Here is a 7,003-nt window from a genome sequence, read left to right on the forward strand (position 1 = left end):
TGTACTAATTTGGCATGAAGATTTCTATAGAATCCATCTTGCTTTTGATTAGGAGCATAAGTTCCCAAAAGTAGTGTCTTTTTCCCTTCTAGGATTAGGTCTAAAGCGATATATCTTCCGAAGGGATCTGCTTCAATTAATTCAGCTTTCATGTCTTTTCTTAAGTATACAACTATACCATTCTTCTTTTCCATAGCAGAAGCTACAAAATGTTGACCAAGTTTTGAGTTAATCAGATATTTTTGATCAGTTGATTTGATATGAGTTTCTTGCAAACAAATTATATCATTCTTAAACTGTTTAAGATAGTGAAGTATTTTCTTTCTCTTCTGTGGGGAATTCAATCCATTGACGTTCCATGTTAAAATCTTAGTTGTCATCTTTGGTTGGCTGAAGCATTTTTAGAGCTTCCTGCATGGCCTGTTTAACCTTAGGCCTAGCTCCTCCCACTGCTTCCAGACTTGTTATTGTAGCTCCTTGATCGATGGCCGGTGATTGTTGATGTTGTTGCTTTTTAGCTTGTTTCTCAATCCGTCTAGTAATCATACGGCTAGGTCTTTGTTCCATAACACCTTGCGCTTCTAGAAGAGAGTGATGCTCCATCTTATCTGATAGTTGTGTAGTTTGCTGTCTGTCCTGTCCTTCTTGTGGTCTTTCTCCAGGTCCAGATGATGCAGGATATCCAGCCTTCAAAATATTATGATAAAAATCTCTGGCTTTCCATACTGAGTTGAGGCGATATCTTTGCCTATCAAATGTAAATATAATGCCAAATGGTGCGTCCCATCTATACTGTATCTGACAGTTTCTCAGTTCTTCGACTAAAAAAGCGTAGTCTCTCCTGGCTCTTAACATTTGAGGTGGTATCTCTTTCAAAACAATCAGGTCTTGACCGCCAATTTGGAGCTTAGTGTTATAAGACTCTTGTAGTACCATATTTCTGAGCTCTCTTGTAGTGAAGTATATAACGATGTCTCAAGGAAGCTGTTTCTGCTTTGCCACCCAAGAGTTAACGCAATAAACTTTGTCGATCTGCCAGTGGAGGTTAGTCCCTGGTCTTCCCACCAGGCGGTCAAAGGCTTCTGATAGGATCTGTTTCAGGTTCTCCTGTTTCTCCTCACGCAGCCCCCTTACTCTTAATGCCAGCTCCATTTGTCTATACTGTATCATAATAATTTCTTTTTCAGCATTTTCCACTTTTTGTTCCACCGCCTCTGTTTTCAATGTCAAGTTGGTATTAGCCTCATTAAGATCCTCTAGACTATCTTCAATTCTGGAAACATGTTCTGTCAATACAGTTACAGGTCCCAGCATTTCATCTTTAATTTTAACAACCCTGGCATCGATTTTCTCATACAACTCCTGTTTAAGTCCTTTTATTTCCCTTTTTATTTCCCCTTTTATTTCTTTTATTTCCTCTTTTCCCTCCTGTTTTATCTCCTGTTTTATCTCCTCTTTAAGATCTCTAAGTTTATCTTCCATTTTAATTGTCTGTGCGTTAAGAGGCACACTTAATTCACTCAAGAAGAATTCTTTCATTAACAAATCTCCAGCAGGGGGCGTAGGGAGCGGAGGCTGCAACCTTGTGCCAGGCACTGGGGATGTGCCCCTGGTAATAGAGGGCGACGGTTTCAAATTAGAATTTGGTTTTGAGGCCATTCCAAATTTTATCTTCCAGCAATTAATAAAACTCTGCTGCCTGACTGTGCGGCTATAAGTAAAGACGCTGAATTTCTCCCTTTACTTTGAAATTTGAGGCTTGGCAAAACTTTCAGAAAATAAGCATTGTAACAAGACAGTTCAGCAGATTCATCACCATTTAAATTCCAGATAAGCAAGATTAATGAGAGAAAGGAAGTCTTGTGAAAATGAAACTAATTAAAAGGTTTCTGCTGGCCGATTGTGAAACAGGTGATAAGAAGGATAAGAAACCTGTTAAGACGTCAGATGGATGATCATCTAAACAGATACGTGACTAGGAATTCAGGGGCAGCTAATTTTAAGCTGCCACCATCAGCAAGCTCCTCCCAGGAAGTCCAACTTTCCAATAGCAAAACGTCTCATATCTTCTGCCATTTGTGGTGTCAGTCCTCTAATCATCTCCTTGATCAACTTTGTATGGACTCCTCTTAGCAACTCCTTTCTTATAAGATCTCTCATGTAATCTTGATGCCCTTCTTCTGTTTCCTTAGTCAGCTTATCTTTGATTGTCAGTAGTATTATCAATGATATTGCTAATAAAATGTCTCTCTTTAAATCCATAAATTCTTTTGTTTCTTCTTCTTCTGTATCTTGCCATCTGGAATAAATTTCCCCTCCATTTAATTCCTCTTTCAGTATTCCACTCTTTCCATTTTCAGAGACAAACCAATCACCATAAATATCAACACATTTAATTACTTTATATTCATTTTCCACTTCAATTTTTTGGGTTTTAACCACCACGTTTTCCATTTGATAAACATCCTCAACTTCTTCATCATATTTTGCTGTTAGATGCTCTACGTCTTCCAGCTTCTTCTCTATCCTCTCATATGTATTTGATAATTTCTGTATTTCTGAGAAGATCTTTTGCAAGCTTAAGGTTTCTTTCTGTTGTTGACATTGTGCAATTATCTCCAGCTAACAGCTGCTCTAGCTTGGAAGGTTAATAAGATTAAGCATAAATTCACAATAATGTTTTGTTTTCACTTTTCTCTGGTTAAAGATATACTTCAAAGGGACATTTGTATGCTTTCCTTCTTATCACTCTCTATAACCAAGCAGTGAGACCTTGTAGTGTCAAGCCAAAATAATCAGTGAGAAAAACAAGAGTGTTTCGTTTCCAATACATAAACCTTCCAGCCTCCGAGTAGCAGTGTTATTGTTTTCTTGTTTCTTTTTGTATCTTTTTTGTATTACAAGTTAAAAAGAGTCCAATTTTTGAATGAGTTAGGAGAACACCAACAGTAATGAAAGAGGAAAATTTTAGTCCATAGGTTACAGAGAATAATAAAAGAAAAAAAGTAGAAGAAAACTTAATCCATTTGTTTTAAAAGACTTCCATACATTCCATCTATGAAGATAGCAAAAAGTAAGATAACCCACTGTCCAAAACCATTCCAAATTTAATTCTGCCGCTTAATTCTTCTGTTCTCCAATTTAAATTAATTTTAAGTTTTTATAGGCAGTCTCTTTTTAAAATGGTAAAAGTTCCTCACCAGCTGGAAACACTTTCTCTTTCCATATCCTTCCATTTTGGAACTGCCCCGACTTCATCAGCCTTGGCTGGATTTTTTTGTTGCCGGCTTGAAGAACCTATCTTGCATCGATCAGGGACTTTGTGATGTCCCTGAGGTCAGCAAGATGTATTCTTCCTGTTCACCATCTCTGTGGGACGGTTTAGGTCCAATTGGACCACCCAGTGGCAAAAAAATCAGCTGCGGTCTCGGAGCATTGAGACCGCACATCCGTATAGTCGCAATGTTGGCGCCTCTCAATCAGGAATTGGCCTTCTTTTTTAAAGTCAACAGAAAGGAAGATACTTCAATGCAGAACCTCTGGGATACAATGAAGGCTTATGTCAGAGGTTTGATAATAGACTATACAAGGAAGAGAAACATAAAAAAGAGATAAATGTTTAAAGAGCTAGACAATGATTATAAGGGTCTTGAAAAAGAATTACAGAAAGCCCCACAAAAAAAGGATATTAAAGCAAAAATGGACATGATTAAGCACAGAATGGGGTTAATGGCAAAAGAAGGAACTAGCTTAAAAAATTAGGGGCACAAAACAGAACTATTTTGAAAATGCAAACAAACCAGGCAGATAGTTGGTGTATAAATTGAGAAAGGAGAGAGAATCTAAGAAAATACTACAATTAATAGATGACCAAGGTCAAATCTGCTATGAAAATGAAGAGAAGAAGAAAATTATACAAGAGTATTATGGTAAACTATATGAACAAGAGAATATAGAAGAGGCAGGAGTAAGAAACTGTAACAATGTTAGACGATAAAATAACTATGATGGAGCTAACGGAAGCACTCAAAAAACACAAGAATAGAAAGGGTCCTGGGCCAGATGGATTACCAGTTGAATTTTATAAGACTTTGCAGGAATCTTTGTCGCTTCCACTGCTAGAGGTCATGAATGAGGTGATGTTAGAGAGGAAGATACCTAAATCCTGAAACATATATAACACTTTTACCAAAAGAGGAGGATGATCTACTACAAATTAAGAACTATAGACCTATTTCTTTGCTAAACTCAGATTACAAATTGTTTGCTTCAATACTGGCAGAATGTCTTAAAAATACTTAAACAGTTTTATTCATCCTGATCAAAATGGATTTCTACCAAAGAGACAAATTAAAGACAATATGAGAATAATTCTAGACACTTTGGAATACTATGAGGCACAGCACGAAAAGCAAATGGCTCTGATGTTCTTAGATGCACAGCAAGCATTCAACAATGTGTATTGGCATTTTATGCTGTTGCAACTGGAACAAATGGGTTTTGCCAAGAACTTTACCCAAACTATACAAACTATATACCACAAGCAATCAGCAGAGATAATGCTAAATGGAGAGCTGACAGATCCTATTGAAATAAAGAAAGGGACGAGACAAGGTTGTCCATTATCAACCCTACTTTTTGTCTTAACATTAGAAGTCTTAAACAGAAATATTAGAGAGAAAAGGAAATAAAAGGAATGAAAATTAAAAAGGAAGAATATAAATTACAAGCATTTGCAGATGACTTGGTTTTCATTCTAGAAGATCCATTGGAAACACCTCCCAAACTAATAGAAAAAATAGAGAAATATGGGAAAATAGCTGGATTGAAAATAAACAAAGATAAAATGAAGATCTTGACAAAGAATATATCAACAAGACTAAAGGAAGAATTAGTGGAAATCTTGGAGATGCAAGTCACAAACAAGGTTAAATACTTGTGAATATATTTAACAGCAAGATGTAGCGCACTTAAAGAGAACAACTATTATAAACTTAAACAAGAAATCGCGAATGATTTGAAGAAATGGGAAAATTTACAACTATCAATGATAGGGAGAATATCTACAATCAAAATGAACATTTTACCAGAATCCTATATTTGTTCCAGATAATACCAATCAGATTAGGGAAAGAATACTTTGATGATTTAAACAAAATAGTGTTGAAGTACATTTGGCAGGGGGAAAAAGCAAGAATAAAATTAAAATCGCTACAAGATGCCAGAACAAGAGGAGGAATGGGCTTGCCCAATTGGGAACAGGCAGCAAGTTTGATGTGGCTTAAAGAATGGCTAACACTAGGGAATTCTAGACTATTGACTGTAGAAGGTCATGACTTATTTTTGGGTCGGCATGCTTTTTTATGGTATAAGGGAAATAAAACACAGAGGTATTTCAGAAGACATTACTTAAGGAGGCATTGCTATTAAATTGGGAAAATTTCAAAAAGCAATATTATTTAAAAATTCCAGTCTGGCTATCAACTATTGAAGCCTTTTCATACAGAATAATATACAAAAAGAAACAAACAGTTAGATATGGTGAAATATTGAATGCAGAGGGTGAACTTAAATCTAAGCAAGAGTTGCAACAAGAAGGAATAAGGATGAATTGGTTTTCATATGTGCAAATACAATCTAGATATGCCAAAGATCGTAAAGAGGAAGGTTTTTATGACAAAATGACTGAATTAGATAAAATTTTAACCGGTACTGATGAAAAAGTAATTAAAAAATTATATGGACATTTACTAGACATTAAGCTAGAAGAACAACAAGTTAAAGAATCTATGATAGCATGGGGGAAAAACTTTAGGCACAGGATTGAATTAGAAAAGTGGCAGAAAAACTCGTGCTCCCCAGCCTGCTCCTTACCCAGCAGTGGCTCTCCCTCTGCTTGAGGAGAGGATGAGGTGGGATGCACTGCAGTCTCTAGGGAGCCCCGAGTCTGTGGCTGAAGGGCCTTCCGCTGCTGGGCACAGAGCAGGCTGTGGAGCACAAGAATAGCAAGACAGCAGTGGGAGAATGAACTTCTTGTGTGCCTGCTGCCTCCTGCATGCACACCATGATGGGGTGGGCCACACCTATGTACATGTGCGTCTGCTGCCTCCTGCGCTCATTCACACACACCGGGATACCATGGGCCAGGCTGAAGTGATGTGGGCTGGCCCCTTACAATTTCCAGGAGGGCCACATGGGCTGGATCCAACCATGTCATGGGCCGATTCGGCTCTCGGGCCTTGAGTTTGACACCTCTGACATAGAGAATCATAGTACCCACATCAGAATCTAATCACAAGCTCTTGGACCAGGAATACTATGATTAAAAGCAGAGTAGCCCCATCCAGGTACTTTTGAAGTGTGAGATTTTACTACTGAAGAAGCTTTGAAGGACTTTAGAAATATTTTTATACATCTTCTTGGAAAGAGTTTTTCAATTCTTTTGTTTTGAGCTTAATATTCTTGTACAAAGCACAGGCAAATGAGAGACAGAATGTGATAACTTTTGTTGCCACTACTGCAGCTGTTACTGCTACTACTCCCCCCCTTCTCCTCCTCCCTTTCAAAAATCAATCAAGATTCTGAATTGGTTAGGTTATTATTTGCTGAAAGGTATCTGAGTCTCCATTCATTACTTATCTGCCATCAGCACATAAGGCTGGATGTTCCTAGTAAATATACAAAGATCACTGTTGTTCTGCCCCAGCAGGATATAGCTAGTGTAGGAATTAAGAGCTGTCTCCTTTAAGAAACTACCTCCTGGGAAATGTAGGTAGAGACTGCCTTATGAGAAATCTACTTCCATGACAAGTGATCACATATGTGTTTCTGATTGGCCACTGGGGCATTATGCCTGTGTGCAGAGATAATAGCCGGTCATTTTGAATTCCAACTTGACAGGGAGGCAACATGTGTTCCTCCCCCTCTCTCAAGAATGGGAGTAAAATCATCTTTTTACACCTTGTGATGTGACAGATTATGGAAATTTAGAAGTAGCTTAACA

This window comes from Thamnophis sirtalis, unplaced genomic scaffold (genome assembly GCF_051295495.1).
Source record: "Thamnophis sirtalis isolate CommonGarterSnake01/CBP01778 unplaced genomic scaffold, rThaSir2_p1.2 scaffold_8, whole genome shotgun sequence".
Taxonomy (NCBI): Eukaryota; Metazoa; Chordata; class Lepidosauria; order Squamata; family Natricidae; genus Thamnophis; species Thamnophis sirtalis.